Raw genomic sequence first — 19,428 nt, 5'->3', positions numbered from 1 at the left:
CATACGTGGCCGTATTTTCTTTCTTGCACCCTGGCCGTTGTACGTACGTGTAAATGCTACGTGCGCGCCTCTACTACGACACGTGCGTGCCTCTACATTGACCAGTATGTACGTACACGTTCGCGACTAGAATGACAACGCTACGTACGCTTCGACCAGGTGGGTCCCGACTGTCAGGCACTTCCTTGCCTGCGAAGATGTAGCTGGTGGGTCCCACCAGTTAGGGGGCAAATCATTTTTTTGCCCATACGCACTTCCTTGCATGCGAAGATGTAGCTGGTGGGTCCCAACAGTCAGGGGGAAACGTGTTTTTCACGAAATACAGTGGCCCGTCCGGTGGGCCCAGCTGTCAGGTGGAGAATCATTATTTTCCGCGTAATAAGGAGGCACTTCCTTGCTGCAGCCGTGGACCCAGCTGTCAGCCTCTCCACGTACAGTCCACGTCTGATGGAAGTCGTTCCTTGACCACGTTGACCACGCCGCGCCGAGAGCGCCAGGGCGGTGGATGACGGCGAGGCCTAGGAAGGGGAAGAAACGGAGGCAGGGAAGACTCGGCAGTTGTTTCCCACGCGGAGGGGAGTACGACTGTACGAGGGTTTACTGGTTCGTCTGCCGTCGCTGGAGAATAACAGCAGGTGTGGGTGAGTAGAGGGATGGCTAGGCCAGCGATGGGAGTATGGTCGGGCGGTGAGGCCTGCGCGGTAGCACAGCCGGCCGTGAGTAGGAGGGAGCAGGCAGTCCCGCCGGTGCTTGTTTGAGCGGCTGGAGCAGGAAGATCAGAGATTGAAGAAGCACAACGGCCGTTGGATGGACATCCAACAGTCAGTGCTTGTGCGTCAACCTTTTTTTTAGGAAAGCCTCAAATCTGTGGAAAACAGCATACAGCACATCTGCCATTATTTCTAATAATTTACAGCCCATTTGCTAATTCTTAAGGTTTTTTTTGGAGCCCATATTCATTTTGTTAGCATTACAGCCCATATTGTGGCAACGGTTAAAAAATTATACGAATTTTTGCATATTTCGGTGTGGTCCGAACTGTTTTTAATCCCGAAATTTCGACTCACATTCAAACTGATTTTAAAAATAAATGTATATCAATATAAAATCCAACAAATTCTCCATGCATAATAATTAATGTAATTTAAAATCCTGAAATGAAAAAAAGATATTTGAAACTAATTGCCGGTTTGATGTGTTTTAAAAATGTACAACCCATTTCTCATTACTGATGGGCCATTTGCTCGGCCAGCCAAATGAAAGCTCTGCTCGTCTTGAAAGATTTGCAGCCCAACAGGCCTGACAAAGCGACTTACTTCGCAAATCACAAAAAAACTGGGATGTGGCCGTGGACCCAGCTGTCAGCCTCTCCACGTATAGTACTCTTCCGATGGAAGTCGTTCCTTGACCGCGTTGACCACGCCGCGCGGAGAGCACCACAGCGGTGGACGACGGCGAGGCCTAGGAAGGGGACGACAGGGAGCCCGGGAAGACGCGGCAGTGGAAGCCCGCGCGTAGAGGATTACGAGGGTTCACTGGTTCGGCTGTGGTGTGAGGCTGTCGTTGCCACAGGGCCTGGCCAGCGGTGGGAATAGTAGGGGGCGGTGAGGCCTACGCGGCAGCACAGCCGGCCACGGGAGGCAGGAGCATGCGGCACGACCAGCGCTGCTTTGGGCGGCTGGAGCAAGAAGACCAGAGGTTGAAGCACTACGGCCGTTGGATGGACATCGTACAGTCACTTGAGCTAGAATCGTTCATGTTGACTAAGTTGACAAAGCCCTTCGTCCCCATCAACTTAGTAGGCCCACAAGTCAGGCTCCCAGCAAGGTGGGTCCCAGCTAGCTGGGGGAGTATTCATTTTTTTGTGCCTAATAATGAGGCACTTCCGGTGGGTCCGAGCTGACAGTGGGAACGTTTTTTTCACGAAATACGGTGGCCCGTCCGGTGGGTCCTAGCAGTCAGTGGGAAACGATTTTTTTTGAAAAATACTGGTGGCCCGTCCGGTAGGTCCCCACTGTCAGGTGGAGGAATAATTATTTTCCGCGTAATAAGGAGGCACTTCCTTGCGGCTGCAGTGGATCGAGCTGTCAGCCTGTCCACGTACAGTACTCTTCCGATGGAAGTCGGTCGTTGACCACGTTGACCACGCCGCGCCGAGCACTGGGGCGGTGGACGACGGCGAGGACTAGGAAGGGGACGACTCGGAGCCGGGGAAGACGCAGAAGTGGATGCCCACGTGAAGAGGAGTATGAGGGTTCACTGGTTCGGCTGCGGTGTGAGGCTGCTGTCGCCGCAGAATAACAGGGGGTGTGGGTGAGTAGAGGGATGGCCTGGCCATCGGTGGGAGTAGTAGGGGGCGGTGAGGCCCCCGCGGCCTCACAGCCGGCCACGGGAGGCAGGAGCACGCGGCACGACCGACGCTGGTTCGGGCAGCTGGAGCAAGAAGACCAGAGGTTGAAGAAGCACTACGTCCATTGGATGAATATTGTACGGTAACAGGAGCTAGAATCGTTCATATTGACTAAGTTGACAAAGCCCTCCGTCCCCGTCAACTTGGTAGGCCCACAAGTCAGCCTCCCCCTATGCTGGGTTCCAGCTGGCAGGGGAATATTCATTTTTTGTGCGTAATAAGGAGGCACTTCCTTGCGTGCGAATATAGCTGGTGGGTCCGACATGTCAGCGGGGGGCACTTTATTTCGCGAAATACAGAGGCCCTTCCGGTGGGTCCAAGATGTCAGGTGGAGGAATCATTATTTTGCGCGTAATAAGGAGGCATTTCCTTGTGTGCGGCCCTAGACCCAGCTGTCAGCCACTCCACGCACAGTCTACTTCCGATGGTGTCGTTCGTTGACCATGTTGACCATGCTGCGCCGAGCGCATCCAAGGTGGTGGACGACGGCGAGGCCCCGGACAGCAACAAGCCGGAGATGGGAAGACGCGGGAGTAGAGTCGTAGATAGAGAGGTGTACGTAGGTTAACTGGTTCTAGTGCGGTGTGGTTCGGCAGTCGGTGGAGAAGAACAGGAGGTGTGGAGGGGTGGAGGGATGGCCTGGCCAACGGTGGAGTAGCGCTTCATAGCGAAGCGTGCTAAGCAGAGCTGCTAGCAGCAGGAGGCGGGAGGTGGTCCCGGCGGCGCTGGAGGAAGAAGACGAGAGATTGAAGATGGATGCCGGTCGTTGGATGTAAATCCAATGGCTAACATGTCAGAATCATTTGTTGACTAAATTGACAACGACTTGCATTGGCTTCGACCTATTGGCCCACATTTCAGCCTCCAAAAATGTGGCACGTATTCAACCCATTTTTTCAGAATTTACAGTATTTTTTTGCGCGGTAGAATTTACAGTCAGTTTGATCTTTTTTTAATTACAGCCCTTAGCTAGGCTGGGTGAACAAATAATGTAGTGTCCATGCGGCCCGTTTATTTTATTTCCTAAAAAATTACAGCCCATTTGCACTTTCTCGAAATACACGATTTTGCTGGTCAAAAAATAAAAAGGGGCTGAGCATTTTGTAATAAATATATTTAAATAATAAGTGATATTATTACATTCGTCCTTAAATTTACAGTCTTACCAAGCTTTATATAATAACATATAAAATAATTGTTTTTAGAAAAACAGGGAGCATCTCCCCGGTTCCATTGCTGAGAACGAAACCACAACATATTCTGATACAGCAGCTCAAAGAGCAGTTTGAAAGCAAAGGTAGAAAAGCTACAAACTAGGGGGGTGGATGAACAAGTTCTCTGAATAACACAAATCACCTGAGCGGTGCCAAAGGCAGAGCGGATAGAGCACTCAAATGACACAAGGAGGGTCCAGCGAAGCCTTCATGGTCTTCAGCCGAGGGGCCGTGTCAGCCTGCGGTGACCAGTAAGTAAGCGGAAACACCGGGCTGGAAGGCGTAGCATGGTGGATGTCCCTCTTTTTCGGTTCCAGGTGTCCATCATCTTCATCAGAGATCTTGAGACGAGCCCACGGGTCCAGCCCCAGAGCAGGTTGAGCCTTGTTCAGCCACAAGTGATCGCCAACGGTTTCTGTAGGGATCTTGTTATGGTTTCCACGAAGCTCATTAACTTGTCCTTGTCCGATCCGGAGGAGAGAATCGCCCAGTTCCTCACCATGTCCCTGATCAACCTCAAGACCTGCGGAATGGAAATCCAGGAGGTGTTACTGAAAATCATAGCATTTCTATATTTTCAGAGGCACCAAAGGACAGCTGAGCTAACAGTGTTTAAAACTGAACACTTTTTGGTAGCAATCCAGAATCTGGCAACAGATTCGAAGGATGAGCCAATCTGACTAGAGAAATATTCCTCAATGTGGGCCCAGAGATGTTTAGCAACTATACATTCAAAAAATAGGTGAGAACAAAGCTCTTGTTCCAAGCAGTAAACACAATCAAGGGGTTTGATGATGTGTCTCTTCCTAAGGTTATCCCTAGTCATTAATTTGTTTTTGGAGAGAAGCCAGAGAAATACATGAATTTTAGGGGAAACTGTCAATTTCCAGACAGCAGGGATAAACACGGGTTGAACCCCTCTAAAGTTGATAACATGATAGAGGGAGCTAGAGGAATACTTCCCCTTATTGTCCAGCTGCCAAATCAGGGCATTCGGCTCGACAGTAAAGGTAATGCTTTTGGCAATTTCCTCCAACTGGAACCATTGTTCCATGAGACTATCACTAAAGTTCCTTCTAAAAGAGAGTTTTAGGCATTGACCGTCCCAAACTTCATTAACACTTTTGTTAAGCTCATTGCGGATAGAGTCAATAGGCCAAAATTGGACTCCTAGGGGGGATGTGCCAAACCAAGTATCTTCCCAGAACCTGGTTCTGCTCCCATCCCCTATGTTCCATCTGTAGCCAAATTTCACAGCATGCATAATAGATTTTAATCCTTTCCAGAATCTAGAGGTCTTAGGGTTGGAGGAAGGGACAAAAATATTAGGTTTATTTCCTAGGTATTTATGGGCAATAAGAAGCTTCCAAGGTTTCAGGTCTTCCTCATAGAATCTTTTAATCCAAGACCCTAGAAGACAGATGTTAATTTCTTGGAGGTTAGGTATGCCTAGGCCTCCAAAATCTTTTTTCATAGAGACTAGGGCCCAATTAGCAAGGTGTAGCTTCCTATTTCCCTCAAAATCATTCCACAAGCAATGAGACATCTGAGAATTGATGAGGTTCACTGCCCATTTAGGGAACTTGAAGAAGGAGAGGAGATACACTGGAATGCTAGCCAAACAAGCTTGTATGAGGATCAATCTACCTCTGTAAGAGAGAAGTTTTCCCCTCCACCCAGCAATCCTTTTAATGATTTTATCCAGAAGGGGTTGGATATCCTCTCTCCTCAGTTTATCATAGTGGAGAGGGATACCTAGGTACTTAATGGGGAAGTTACCTTTATTATAGACTAGAATAGAGAGGAAGTCAGCTAACTCCTGATCATCCATGTTGATAGGGATGAGTTCACTTTTAGAGTAGTTGATTCTCATGCCTGAGACTTGTTCAAACCAGGTTAGAACAGTTTTCAGATTTCTAGCATGTGTGGAGTCATTGTCTAAGAAAAGGATGGTATCATCTACATATTGAAGGCAGATGATGCCACCAGAGCAGACCTCAGTACAGAGCCCTGCAATCAGACTATGATCAGCAGCTTTGCTCAGCATTTTAGTAAGAACGTCCACTACTAAATTAAACAAAAGCGGGGAGATGGGGTCACCTTGCCTAAGGCCTTTACGAGCAAGGAAAAAAATCACTTTCACAGTTATTTAACTTGACCCCAACAGACCACCCATGAGTAAGTTGCTGGATCCAACTCTCCTCTATGAAAGGCTTGGAAAAGATCTAAGAGATCATTTTTCACCAAGTCCCAAAAATGCTGGTAAAACAAGAAGGGAATCCCATCAGGACCAGGAGCCCCATCAGGATAAGAGCTAAAAATGGCTTCCTTAAAAAGGGGCTTCTAGCAGCTCATTTTCAGCAGGAGAGACTTTTTCAGAAGCAGAGACAAAATTGTTTTGTAGAGAGAACCCAGAAGGGTTTTCTTTCTTAAACAGGTCTTTGTAGAAGTCACTAGCCACTTTCAGCATCTCATCTACCTCAGTAATAGGGCCATTAGGGCCATCAAGGGAGTGAATGAGGGTTTTCATCCTCCTCTGGTTAGCTACTGCATGGAAGTAAGGAGTATTTCTATCACCCTCCTTAATGTTCCTATCTCTAGACCTTTGTTTGGCTTTGATTTCTTCTTGAAGCCAAATTTTCTTGAGCTCTGCGTGGACAAAGTTTAATCTATTAGTCTCAGCCTCAGAGAGGTCAGTGGTTTCTGCCTTTATTTTTAGAGAATCAAACTCAAGGAGGATAAGCCTTTTCTATCTTCTAAGATTAGCTTCCTCATTGGAGTTCCACCCTTTGGTAGTTCTTCTAAATCTCCTAATTTTGATCTACCAATTTTCTAGGGGGCAGCAGCTCCCAGTAGGCTCATTTCAGATTTTCCTGACTAGCTCAGTAAAATCTTCTCTAAGCAACCACCACTTTTCAAATTTAAAACTATTGCTCTTTGGAGTTTTGTTAAGACCAGAGTCCTAGAGCAAAGGTGTGTGGTCACTACCACATCTGGGCAGAGCTATACAACTAGAAAGGGGGAAAAACTATCTAATTCCGTGTCACAAAAAATTCTGTCAATGGTGGACATAATCCTGGAGTAGCACTTCCAACATATCTAGCAGAACTATGGGTTTTCCTTCTGACAGGGCAATTCTCAACTTTATGGGTAACCATTTTGCTGATAAAACAACTCTTGGGCTTGACACATTTATCCAAATGATGCACTGGCTCCCAACAGTTGTAGCAGATCACCTCAGAGTATGCCACAAGGCTCGAAGTAGGAGCAGGAGCAGTTTTCTGGATGTCCTATCTCTTCTTTTGCTGATTCTTGCCTTGAGATTTCCCACTGATCTGAGAGTCAGAACCACCAGCAGATTGATCTTGGGAAATTACAGGAGCCTGCCCAGATTGTGCCCCCATTTGGGGCGGAGGTGGGCCGTACCACTGCCCAACCGATGCTCCCCCCCGTTATGATAGGGGAAATTCATCGGAGTTCCTGATTCCTTCTCATCCTCCAGCCAGATGTTGTCTCTCAGGAAGCAGAAATAACCACCAGGCAGCTCAATTGAAGCAGATTGCAAGCCTAATTTCAATCTTCTGCAAGTTTGGGGAGAGGTAAGGTAGGGGATCCACCTGCTCCGGCTCCGGTGGCGTGCTGGTGGGTAGGAGTCCAGTCAAGCATTCCTATCTCGCAGCACGGCGTGGATCTCCTGAATTCACTTTTCCTTTCGCCCATCGAACGAACGCAATTGGCAGCTCACTGGGGTGGGGCATCCTGTGCTTCTCCGAGAAATCTCCTTCAAAGTAGATACGCAGGGCTAGATTTAGCAGCTCCCAATCCACATGATCCTTGCACATCCAAGCATACCTGCGCGAGTGAGAGAATGGATTCGGTCCCTCCTTGGCTTCCTCCCTCGCAACTTCCTCCTCTGCTTCCCTCCATTCGCGCGTGCACTGGGTCCAGGAGAGAGCGTCGTCGCGGATCCGCATCGCCCGCTCCCTCCATCTCCTCCCTCGAGTCTCCCGCAGCACCGCCGGCGTGATGGAGTCGAGCAGCTGGAGCACCGCGGGAAGGCTTTGTAGACATGTGGGAGATGCATCTTGTACATCTGCCTGTCTTCTAGCCATTCCCCCGTGGATATGGCCGGCGACTCCATGGGGTGCGCAAGCGGACTTGCTGAGGGGGGCAGGCGCGCCCGGAGTCAGGAGGCGGGGGGTGGCGGCGAGATCTATGGCGGCGGCGAGGGTGGAGGTAGTGGAGGGGGCGACGTCGAGGGTGGAGGTGGTGGCGGGGGCGAAGGGGATCGCGAGAGCGGTCATCTATTTGCCAATTATGTGAACTAAATAGTCAACATATAAAATAATTTAAATATATACAATATAGTTAGAAGGGAAACATAAGTTGGACCTGGCGTTCCTACTCTTATATAGGAAAATAGAACAGACCTCTGCGTTTTCTTCAAAAAAAATACATAAATTGGGCTGCCAACTGCTTTTCTCCTCTTGCAGTTGGGTTCGGTCGACGAAGAATCCACCGGCTCGCTCTGGCAGGACACCCTCACAAACGGCACACTGTAGATGCTCGATCCTTCAATCTCTGGTGGATGCTCCATTTGGGATCGATACTCCCACCACCGCTCCCTCACGATCGGATTCGGTGAATCTATTTGCTCCATGGCCTAGAGGAGCAGCTCTATGTACTCCAGCTCGACTCCCTCCGGGAGTATCGCCACCTTTTAGCTCTGTTGCAGATATTTGGCCATGGATGTCGCCGTCGCCGCTAGTTGGTCCTTGTTGTCAAACCAAGAATGTATCTCCAACATCCTAGCTGGCTTCACAGGGTCGCCGTCTGCGATCCTCACGTATCGGTTGTACTCCTCCATCTATCTACTTCTCCACAGCACCTTCACTCGTCGGCGGTGGTTTTTGAATGGAAGAGGAGAGGAGCAGCGCTGGTTTTGGATTAGAATGGGAGAGGAGCGACGCTGGTTTTGGACTGGAACAGGAGAGGAGGGGCGGTGGTTTTGAAATGGAAGAGGAGAGGAGCGGCGCTGCATTTAGATTGGAACAGGAGAGGAGCGGTGGTGGTTTAAGAGGAGAAGAGCGCAAGAGCGGCGCTGGTCTTGGACAAGCAGAATGTGAATGCATGTCACCTAATTGTTTTTGATTTTGATCCAGTCAGAGTGCACCGGCCCTCTCGTCCAATCCTAAGTCACTGTCGCACGCCCCTCTCCCTCTTCTCCATTGCAAAACCACTTCCTCTCCTCTCCATCATCTCCATTCCAAAACCACCGTCTCGCCTCTCCCTCTTCTCTATTGTAAGACCACCGTCTCTCCTCCATTTTCTAGATGCTTTGCTCCATGGCACGGGCGCAATCCATGGATACAAAATTAGTATAGTGTATACTATTTAAAAGTCGAGGGCGGGGCTCTTCCTACGCGGTAGGCGGCGTGGCAGTTCTGCCTAGTCGGTTCGACAGAGACGCGAGAAGACGAGGGAGTAGGCTGCTGCAAACGTAGGGCTGTGTGATTTGACAGCGAGTTACCGCTGGATAGGTGGGGCCCCGTGATTTGACTTGCCATTATCATTTTAACTGCGGCACTACGATCGGAGTGAGTCTCCTAGATTCCTGACCACCTCCATACAGGTGCCTCTCCCAATGCTCCACCATGTAGTAGAGGCTAGCTCTTGCATGAGAGCCCACTTCTCCACTTTTTCCTTGCCTAACTTTCCTCCATATATGCAAAAATGCCATGTAAAGTGCACTATTGTACTTACTTTTACTTGCTCCTACAGGTGCTTAAGCTTGCCACATAAGCATAAAGTCTAATGTGGCAAGTTAATCAAGAAGAGAGAGACTAGTTTGGTGACCCAAGGAAGAAATGGTGCTAAGCGCGTGTACCTAGGTGAAAAGACAATTTTGTGTCTATAGCTAATTAAATGAAGCAAACTTAGCAACACCATTTCATTGGAAGAGGTCACTCCTTGGCAAATGCAATAAATACACGTGCTTAGCACCGTTTCTTCCTTGAGTACGAAGAAAGAGATAGAGAGGAGTAAAAAAATACACTTATAGCCAACCTTGTTGTAGTATGAGTGACTAAGTGATGACTATGTATGACATGCCAACATCAGATAGCCTAATGCACCGTGTTAAATCTCCAAGGGCGCGACCGCACGAGCGATGCGACGGTTGTGGTATGCGCGACCATGATATGGGCTGCTGGCAGCCCTTGGATCTGAGATCAAATGGTCGCATGCTAAGTTGCTGAAAATTTGTAGAATAACCCTCCAGGATAGGATATTCACCCATAGGTCTAGAATCACGCCATGCAACCGTTCGATCTCAGATCCAAGGGCTCTCGGAAGCCCGTATGATGGGAGAATGGAAAGCCACTACCCTGCCGTTCGCACGCTGGCAGTTCGCTCCAACTCGGCCCCGCACGTCCTTCAATACTATGGCGGTTCGCTCCTAGTCGTCCCGTCAATTCACATTACAACAGTTCCACTAATCCTAACCCTCCTCCCAAATCCATGGCGTCCCAAATCTCCACGATCGGTGGTGAGTACAAGGTTAGAACCATCACCGGCGATGAGTTCGACGTCATCTACACCCGTTCTTCCGTGATGATGAAAGGATGCCTTTCTCGCTTCAGACGCATGTTCGAAGACTCAGATGATGAGTGGGTCACTGGGCTAGATGTTGAGTACACCACAGTCCTGGGACGAGAGAAGGATCTAAAGGATGAAGAGAGGAAGAAGCCCGCTGTGATCCAGGTTTGCGTGCATGACTTATGCTTGGTCTACCACATATGCCATGCCGATGTTGAGTGCCAGGATTTTAAGGACTTCCTCGAGAGCAACCTAGTCAAATTCGTTATTGTAGACTTTGGTAACGACAAAGAAGTCCTACATCGGATAGGCCTCGTTGTAGGCAACACCTTCGACCTCCAGAAGAATCGGCTGGTGTCCTCTCATCAGCCTTCAATGCTGACCCTGGCAGGAGCCATGGTTCATCCTTCGTACGGTAAACTGGAGAAACCTCATTACACGTTTCATCGTCATGAATGGCAGCGGAATGTACTAGATATAGACCACATCCACTACACTGCAATGGATGGCTACCTTTGCTTCAATATCTACAAGGGTTGGATGAAGAGCAATAGCCAAGTGTGCAGTTCAAGCAAAGAAGTATCGGCCAAGAGGAACAGGGACAAGGACGAAGTCGAGGACGTGGACGAGGACTCCGAGTAAGGTGGCAGTGTCGTTGCTCATGGTGGTTCTAATGTAGTGTCTACCGGAATAGTTGCAAAGTTTAATTTCAGGTGTGTTTAATTTAATTTGAGGGGTGTGTTGTGCTGAGCCCCCAGCAGAACAATGTTATGTTTCTTCTCGTTACTTTAACTCTTCAATACGTACATACTAGTATTTCTTACATTTCATCTTTTAGTTGGTATAGTACTACCACTTGTTTCTTCACATTATATATGTACAATATATATGGCCAACATCATATAGCCAGCAGTTTAGTTGTCAAAGAATTTCAGGGTGCTTAGTTTTGTCAAAGTATTCCAGGATGCTTAGAGGGTGCTTGGATCCAAGGGACTTATTTTAGTCTGACTAAAAATAGTCTCTTTAAGAGGCTAAAGTTCCAAGCACCCCTGACTAAAGAGGGGCTAAAACTAGTCTTGAGACTAAAAAATTTTAGTTAGGGGTACCCCTACTAAAATGTGGATTAGTCCTCTCTCTACTCATTTAACTCCTCTCTTTTAACACAGGCGAGTTCTGGATTGGAGGGTTTGGAGGATAATAAATGCTCATTAACTTGATTTAAGCCTTTTTAGTATTCCAAGCATGGGTGAGGCTATCATGTTTTAGTCTCACTACTTTTAGTCATGGGACTAAAATGTATCCAAGCACCCTCTTAGTTTTATTTGAGGGGTGGGTTGTGCTGGACACCATTATTGTGACTAGCCTTTTTAATAGTACTATATGCATAATTTGGCGACGAGCGCTCTCTATATGTACCACCTTTTTTTTAATTTCAAGTTTTGCTCCATGGCGCAATCCATCGATACCACTGCTGTACAAAAGTATAAATTTTTTAAAAGGCTAGAGGGCGGGGTAGTCTAGCTTGGTCGGTTTCACGAGAGGCGAGGGCCTTGTGATTTGACTGCTCGTATAAATGCGCCGACGACCTGATCGAGGAGGAGCAAAGAACCGTGCGGTATACTCAAGTATTCCACTGGAGTAGTACTGCGACGGAGGAGCACGAAACACGGCAGCCCAGTGCCATATGGCGATAAAAATGATCTAATTTGCTAGTCATCTCATTGTTAGCATTGTTCTATTCATTCCCTCAAAAAAACATTGTTCTATTCTTGCCTCGCAGAGAACGTGACACGTGCGGTGAAACACCCGAAGCAAAAGATGAAATAGAGGAGCAAAAGATGAAGGAAGATTATCACCCCAAGTGATCTAATTCGCCGCAGAGTCGTAACTTCTTCTTCATCGCCTCCACGACCTCCATCTCCTTGCGCGTCTTGTCCGCCATCTTCATCATTGTGTCCATGAAGCGGCATTTCTCGACGCGAGCCTTCACCATCTATTCCACGGCCATATTACATACCTTGACAGCAGCCGGGTGCTCGATGCGGAGCTTCGCCAACTCTTCCTTCTGTTCCATGGCGAGGGCCTGCAGCATCTTCATCGAGGAACTACTATTCTCATGCAGCTTCTTCCAGCTGGTGTTCTTCTCCTTCAACAGGTCGATCACGTGGCAGAGCTTCGCATTGTCCTCCAGAAGTCGCAGGATTTCGCCGGTCGTCTTCTTCTCCGAGGCAATGCTCTTCTTCAGCAGCATCACCAAGCCGACGGTCAACTCCCCCTGCTGATTGAGCTCAGCGGGCATGTCGTCGAGGCTCTCCTTCAGCAACTCCATCAAGCCTTGGATGAACTCCTTGTAACGCCCCAAGACCGGAGCTTCAGTTTCCTTCCAGGGTTCCCGGGTTTCTCTGTGTGTTTTATTTTTACTTGCTCCTTTTATGTTTGCTTTGCATCATGTCATCATGTCATAAATCTTTTGCATCTCATCTAAATAAATGGCATGGATCTTTGATCCATTTAAACCGAGGGAATTCACGTGGTGATTTCTCTTTATAACATATCCTCCCAATATTAGGGGGCTATAATAAATATTCCATCCTTGGAATTAACGGGAACACACTTGCAAAATAAATCTCAATGCCTTTGTTATCACAAACTCTTGGCCTCTAACTTTTCCCATATATCCTTTCATCATTTTTCGGAGCTCCACCTAAATTCTCAACATTTTTGGACACTTCCAAAACCTAGTCCTAGTTCAAACCCATTTGAACTAAATTCAAATGAGTTTGAATTTACATCTTCCAATCTTGGCCTTTTATATTTTCTTGGGACAAGCACATTTTTGTGAGTCCGGGAAAATAATCCCTTTGCCCAAATTCTTGTCCACTCATTTCTTTTCTCTCCTTTTATTTCTTTGTTTTCCTGTTTTTGTGAGAGATTTGAAGAAGAGAGAGGTAGATGCCAGCAACAACAGCCGACCAGGCCTCTGGCCTTTCCCTCTCCATGGTGTGGCTCAGCAGATCGAGGTCCAACCAGCAGCCCAGCCGGCCTCTAAGGCCCATTTGGCCCAAGGCCATCTCGCAGCCCAGCCGCACTAACCCTAGCGCATCCCTCCTCTCTCCCTCGACTCATCCTCACACCGCCAGCCTCTTTCTCCCTCGATCCCATCCCCGTGCGCTTGACCTCCTTCTACCTCTCGATCATCTAGTGCCTCCTCACCCTCTCCCTCGATCCCATCCTCCCCGACGCCCTCTCCTGGCCTCGCGCCGCCTCTCTCCCCTTTCCTCCCGGCGTCGCTGCACAGAGAGGGGGCTGCTACCGCGACTCTGTCGAACACCGGATCCCGAGCGCCGCGCCCTCAAGGGCCCCGCCTTCGCGCCGCCGTCCTCCATGGCCGTAGCCGACCGAGCTTGAAGCTCCCGCCGATGCACCTCATCGCGTCTATGCTGCCTCCTCGCAGCCGGCCATCCTAGCCGCCGCCCGGGGTTCCCCTGCACCTCAAGCCTGACGCCCGACCTGCGACCTCCGCCACCTCGATGTCCCTTGGCGCCCTGCCGGCCAAGCTGGCCCCGTCGTCCAGGATCTCCATGGTGCTACCTTGCTGCTGCCTCCAGCGCCCAAGTCCACCTTGCCGCTTCCGCCGTCCTCACGCCTCTAGTTCTTCCATGTCGCTGTTGCCATCCATGGCAGCTCTGCCGCTATCGCCTTACCACCGCCGTCCAGCGCAACACCTGCAGGAGATGGCCAGAGCCTCGATCCCCTGCTCCTCTGCTTCGGGTCCTAGTGTCCTGCGGCCATCGCCCCTGCATCATGCCAAGTACATGCACCGTGCCCTGAACCGCCAAGGAAGACCACCGAACAGGGATTCAACGGAGACCGCCAAGTTCTTTTCCGCCTCCTTCGAAATCGCCAAGTACCACGACAACCTCAAAGGTATTCAACTCCGTCAAGTTCCTCTAACGATGACCCGAACGGCTAAGAAACGCGTACCACTACTGTCGCCGAAGACTCGTGCAATGGAACCGTCAAGTTCGACTACCTTCGTGTGTACCTTTACTTCCCACGATGACCATGTACAACTACCATCCCGTGCATGTCGCGAAGTACCTCTTCGAAATGACAGAGTACCACTACCGTCGACCCTCGAAGAACCCGTGGACGACAAGTTCCTCGGTGTGACCCCGAACACCTACGGAGTGTGTACAACTACGAAACGAGAACAACTACTTCCTCTACTTTGCACCGAACGGGAATCGTCCCGTTTGCATGCTTTGAAGGTATAACCCTGAGACGACCATTGTGGGCCGAATGCATGTGTTGTATGAGATGCACCGTTTGCACCGTGTCCGAATTGCCACTCGTTTTCCATGCCACTTACTCGTGGGAACCTGGTAGTGGGGATCACCTCACCATCTCTAGCATGTTCTGTGCATCCGCACATTTCTCCTTTGCATCGGTATCTCAATCGAGTAACCGGAACTGGAATGCTGTCGTGGCACCGTTATCGTTATCATTGCCGTGGCACCCTTTTTCCTTCCACCACGGTGACAAATGCTTCATAATATGCTCTTATCAACTTATTCATAAATATTGCATAAAACTTGCATGTCATCCGCATCATGATAACAATTTCAAGAATGTTTAAATTGTTGTTTGCATTAATTTACTAATGCATATGGGGATTTACCGGATTTGTTTTTTTCTATATCCGGCCCCATTTAAATTGGTTAGATAGATAATCCCTTTATGTTTCACCTCTTGACATGCTTAACAACATTTAATATTGTTGAGTACCTAACCGGGAGTGAACTAAATAATGGGATGTGGTGTTTTGTCAATATGCATCCCGATGCATATTGAGCTCCACTTAATTTGTAGGATTGTTTGTGCTTTTGCCATGCCATGCTTCTTTAAACCGGACATGCATCATAATTGTTTGTGCATCATGCCATGTCTATGTCGTGGTTGTTTACTATGTTGTGTGCTTCTTTCCGGTGTTTGCTTCTTCGGGTTGGTTCCGGTAACGTCGCTTGTGAGGACCCGTTCGCCTACGTCCATTTATCTTCTTCATGGACTCGTTGTTCTTCCTTGCGGGATTTCAGGCAAGATGACCATACCCTCGAAATCACTTCTATCTTTGCTTGCTTAGATGCTCGCTCTTTTGCTATGCCTATGGTGCGATATCTGCCACTTGCTTATCATACCTCCTATATTGTTGAACCAAGCCTCTAACCCACCTTGTCCTAGCAAACCGTTGTTTGGCTATGTTACCGCTTTGCTCAGCCCCTCTTATAGCGTTGTTAGTTGCAGGTGAAGATTGAAGTTTGTTCCTTGCTGGAACTTGGAGTTGTTGTTCCTTGTTGGAACATGTTTACTTGTTGGGATATCACAATATATCTTATTTAATTAATGCATCTATATACTTTGGTAAAGGGTGGAAGGCTCGGCCTTATGCCTGGTGTTTTGTTCCACTCTTGCCGCCCTAGTTTCCGTCATATCGGTGTTATGTTCCCGGATTTTGCGTTCCTTACGCGGTTGGGTTATAATGGGAACTCCTTGACAGTTCGCTTTGAATAAAACTCCTCCAGCAAGGCCCAACCTTGGTTTTACCATTCGCCACCTAGCCTTTTTCCCTTGGGAGTCGCGCATCCCGAGGGTCATCTTTATTTTAACCCCCTCGGTTCAGTGCTTGTCTAAGCGTTGGTCCAAACTAGAGCCACTTGCGGCGCCACCTCGGGGAAACTTGAGGGCTGGTTTAGCTGTACGTAGTGTTCATCCGGTGTTGCCCTGAGAATGAGATATGTGCAGCTCCTATCAGGATGTCGGCGCATTGGGCGGTCTTGCTGGACTTGTTTTACCATTGTCGAGGATGTCTTGAAGAACCGGGATACCGAGTCTGATCAGAATGTCTCGGGAGGAGGTCTATTCCTTCGTTGACCGTGAGAGCTTGTCATGGGTTAAGTTGGGACTCCCCTGCAGGGATTTGAACTTTCGAAAGCCGTGCCCGCGGTTATGGGCAGATGGGAATTTGTTAATGTCCGGTTGTAGATAACTTGAAACTTAACTTAATTAAAATGAATCAGCTGCGTGTGTAACCGTGACGGTCTCTTTCCGGCGGAGTCCGGGAAGTGAACATGGTGTTGGAGTTATGCTTGACGTAGGTTGTTCTAGGATCACTTCTTGATCATACTTTTATCGACCGTGCTTTGCCTTCTCTTCTTGCTCTCATTTGCGTATGATAGCCACCATATATGCTAGTCGCTTGCTGCAGCTCCACCTCATACCTTTACCTTACCCTTAAGCTTAAATAGTCTTGATCACGAGGGTGCGAGATTGCTGAGTCCCTATGGATCACAGATACTTCCAAAACCAGCTTGCAGGTGCCGATGAGTCCGTGCAGATGACGCAACCAAGCTCAGGAGGAGCTCGATGAAGATCTTGTCCTTTGTGTTGTTTCCATTCTAGTTGATCAGTAGTGGAGCCCAGTTGGGGTCGATCGAGGACCCATGTCGCATTTGGGGTTCTTCTTTTATTTTGGTTCCGTAGTCGGACCTTGATTGTATTTGAATGATGTAATGCTTTATTCATGTAATTGTGTGAAGTGGCGATTGTAAGCCAACTATGTATCTCTTTCCTTAGTATTACATGGGTTGTGTGAATATTACCTCACTTGCGACATTGCTTTCAATGCGGTTATGCCTCTAAGTCGTGCTTCGACACGTAGGAGATATAGCCGCATCGAGGGCGTTACACTCCTTCTGCTTATTGAGCTGATCGGGCATGCCGTCGAGGGATAACGACTCCAGCTCCGCCGGCTCGGCATGTTCGCCTCCGCGGCTAGGGCGCTCCTGCGAGCCATCGCCTGCTCGTGAGAGATCTTTCGAGTTCTCTGTGTGGCGGCGAGCCCTCTTTTTTTCCGCAGCTTTGGTTGCCGCTCCCTTGTTACGAGTAGTTCTCGACCTAGAGCTCTGCTCATCGGCCATGGCAACGACGGACGAAGAAGAAGCACTTATGAGGAGGAAAGGTAGAGTGATTTTCGGTTAGGTAGTTCCCCTTTTTATAACCTAAGTACTAGCACTAGTACTAATACCTGCATAGTGGGAACACGTTGAGGTTTGGTACGTACTACTAGTAGGTGTGAGCAGGCTTTCAAATGCGATGGGAACAAGGTAAAGATTAATTGATGGTTTTGGTTTCGAGGCCCGAAACGGCTCCCGATGAGTTTAGCGAAACATAAATTTCAAGTACTACTACACTACTCAAATGCGTAAATATTATGTTACTGTCAAAAATTGGCACAAAATACGAAGGAGACCAATGGAAGTACTACTAGCAACCCACGATTTAACTACTCGCATGCGCGCAGTGGAGTAATAATGTCTTTCTTCCACCCTCACGTCCACTCAATTTGCATGTGCTGTATTAATTGACCATCAATGAAGTGGACGACTTTACATGCGTCAAATTATCACATGGGGTGGATCTTGGTACAAAATTGCGTCCGCCCGTGTACCCGCGTGTGCGTGCGAGGAATGAGTGCGTGCATGGCGTGCGTGCACATCCTCGCTTCGTGCATGTACCGCCAGTATGGCTCAGGGAGGACGAGTACATTCTTCTGGAACCAGCAGCACATCATTGTGATCAATCCATGCAAGGAGGTCGCGACAACGCCTACACATGTGCCACGTGGCTTCATGAACTGTAAGAGAGACACTGTGTAGCGTGCCATTGGTATTCTAATTTACGTGTTTTGCACATACTCGAAGTACTAGTAAGGTACACGTGCATTGCACACATCAGATTTTGCAACCAAATTATGAATAAATACCACACTATAGCATGTAAGCTCTGAGTCATATATGCCTGATGTAGCCCTTCGTTTAATTCTTATAGTTCATCTCATTCAAAATCAATTAGTTTTTATAAAAAAGCTAAGAACGCAAGAATAGGAAAACATGGGATTATAGTGGAATGTTGTCTTGAATCCTACAGGATTGTACGAGTGTTTGATTGTGCATAGAAAAACACAGAATTCTTTCAAAGAGGTTTGAGTGGATGGGATGTTTCCTATGAAATCTAGTGCAAATGAATCATATGGAAAAATTCATATGGTTTACAATCCTACGAATCAAACAACCAAGATAGGAAAAATTCCTAATGATTAGAATCCTCCAAAATTCCTTTGAGAATCCTTTGAATCAAAGAAGCCCTTAATCTATTTTATGATTCATGGAATTGTGTGTTGTAAAGCATAAAGTAAAAACAAAGAATGGCAATTCAACTAGAAAAAAGTTTGGGCAGTTATGATACGGAAGATTCTAGAACAAAAGAGAACCACTGTTTTTTTGAGGTTTGTGCATTATGCTTAAGTTCAACCATGGAGTCTGCTAGATTGTACATGTGGCAAAATCTGGTGGGGGCTAGAAGATGGTGCGAGGGGACGAGTGGAGGGAGACTATGAAGGAACTCACAAGTGCGAGATCGATATTTAGAGAGAGAGGGCGAACACGTGCGCTGATGCGCGCAATGGCGGAGCCATGAAAAATAAATGAGCTAGGGGGCCAAGCATTGCTAATCCTTTACGAGGAGGGTCAATTCATGAACTTAAACCATTTTAGCAGCAATTGTCTAATGATCACATTCATATTAGCCTTGATATATAGTGATGTTAGGCGGGAGGGGGCACGGCCCTTACTGCCCCCTGTCTTCGCCATTGTGCATGCGTATGAGAGATAAAGTGGAAGGCATGGATGATGAGAGGGGGACGTTGGATACATAATTAATGTGGGTGTATTAGCTATATATGTTAATCCTATATAGAGAGGTATAGATCGGTCGATTTGGACATGGTAAAGAGGGTGAGACCTCACTGGATATATCGATTGAACGGTTTGTGTGGAAAACTATGAAAGACCTAGCTATATACACACATACATAGAGGAACATCGATCGTTGCGCATGCACGCGCGAGAGATAAAGAATGCCCAATATGATGGAGAGGGGGATGTGTGTTGGTGTGTGCCTTCATGGGAGACCGACCTGAAGAAAAAGATTGCATGCGTGCGATGGATAATGCCGACTGGTAGTGTGTGTGCATGCATGCACGAGAGAAGGTTAGTGGTACAATTATAAAGAGAAGATCTACTATGTGGGTGTAAAAGAATAGCTGAATAGGTGAGGTCACAATCAATGTAAAGTTGAATTCAAATATTT

This window comes from Triticum urartu, chromosome 6 (genome assembly GCF_003073215.2).
Source record: "Triticum urartu cultivar G1812 chromosome 6, Tu2.1, whole genome shotgun sequence".
Lineage (NCBI taxonomy): Eukaryota > Viridiplantae > Streptophyta > Magnoliopsida > Poales > Poaceae > Triticum > Triticum urartu.
The sequence above is the reverse complement of the archived record's forward strand: the minus strand, read 5'-3'. Positions refer to the sequence as shown.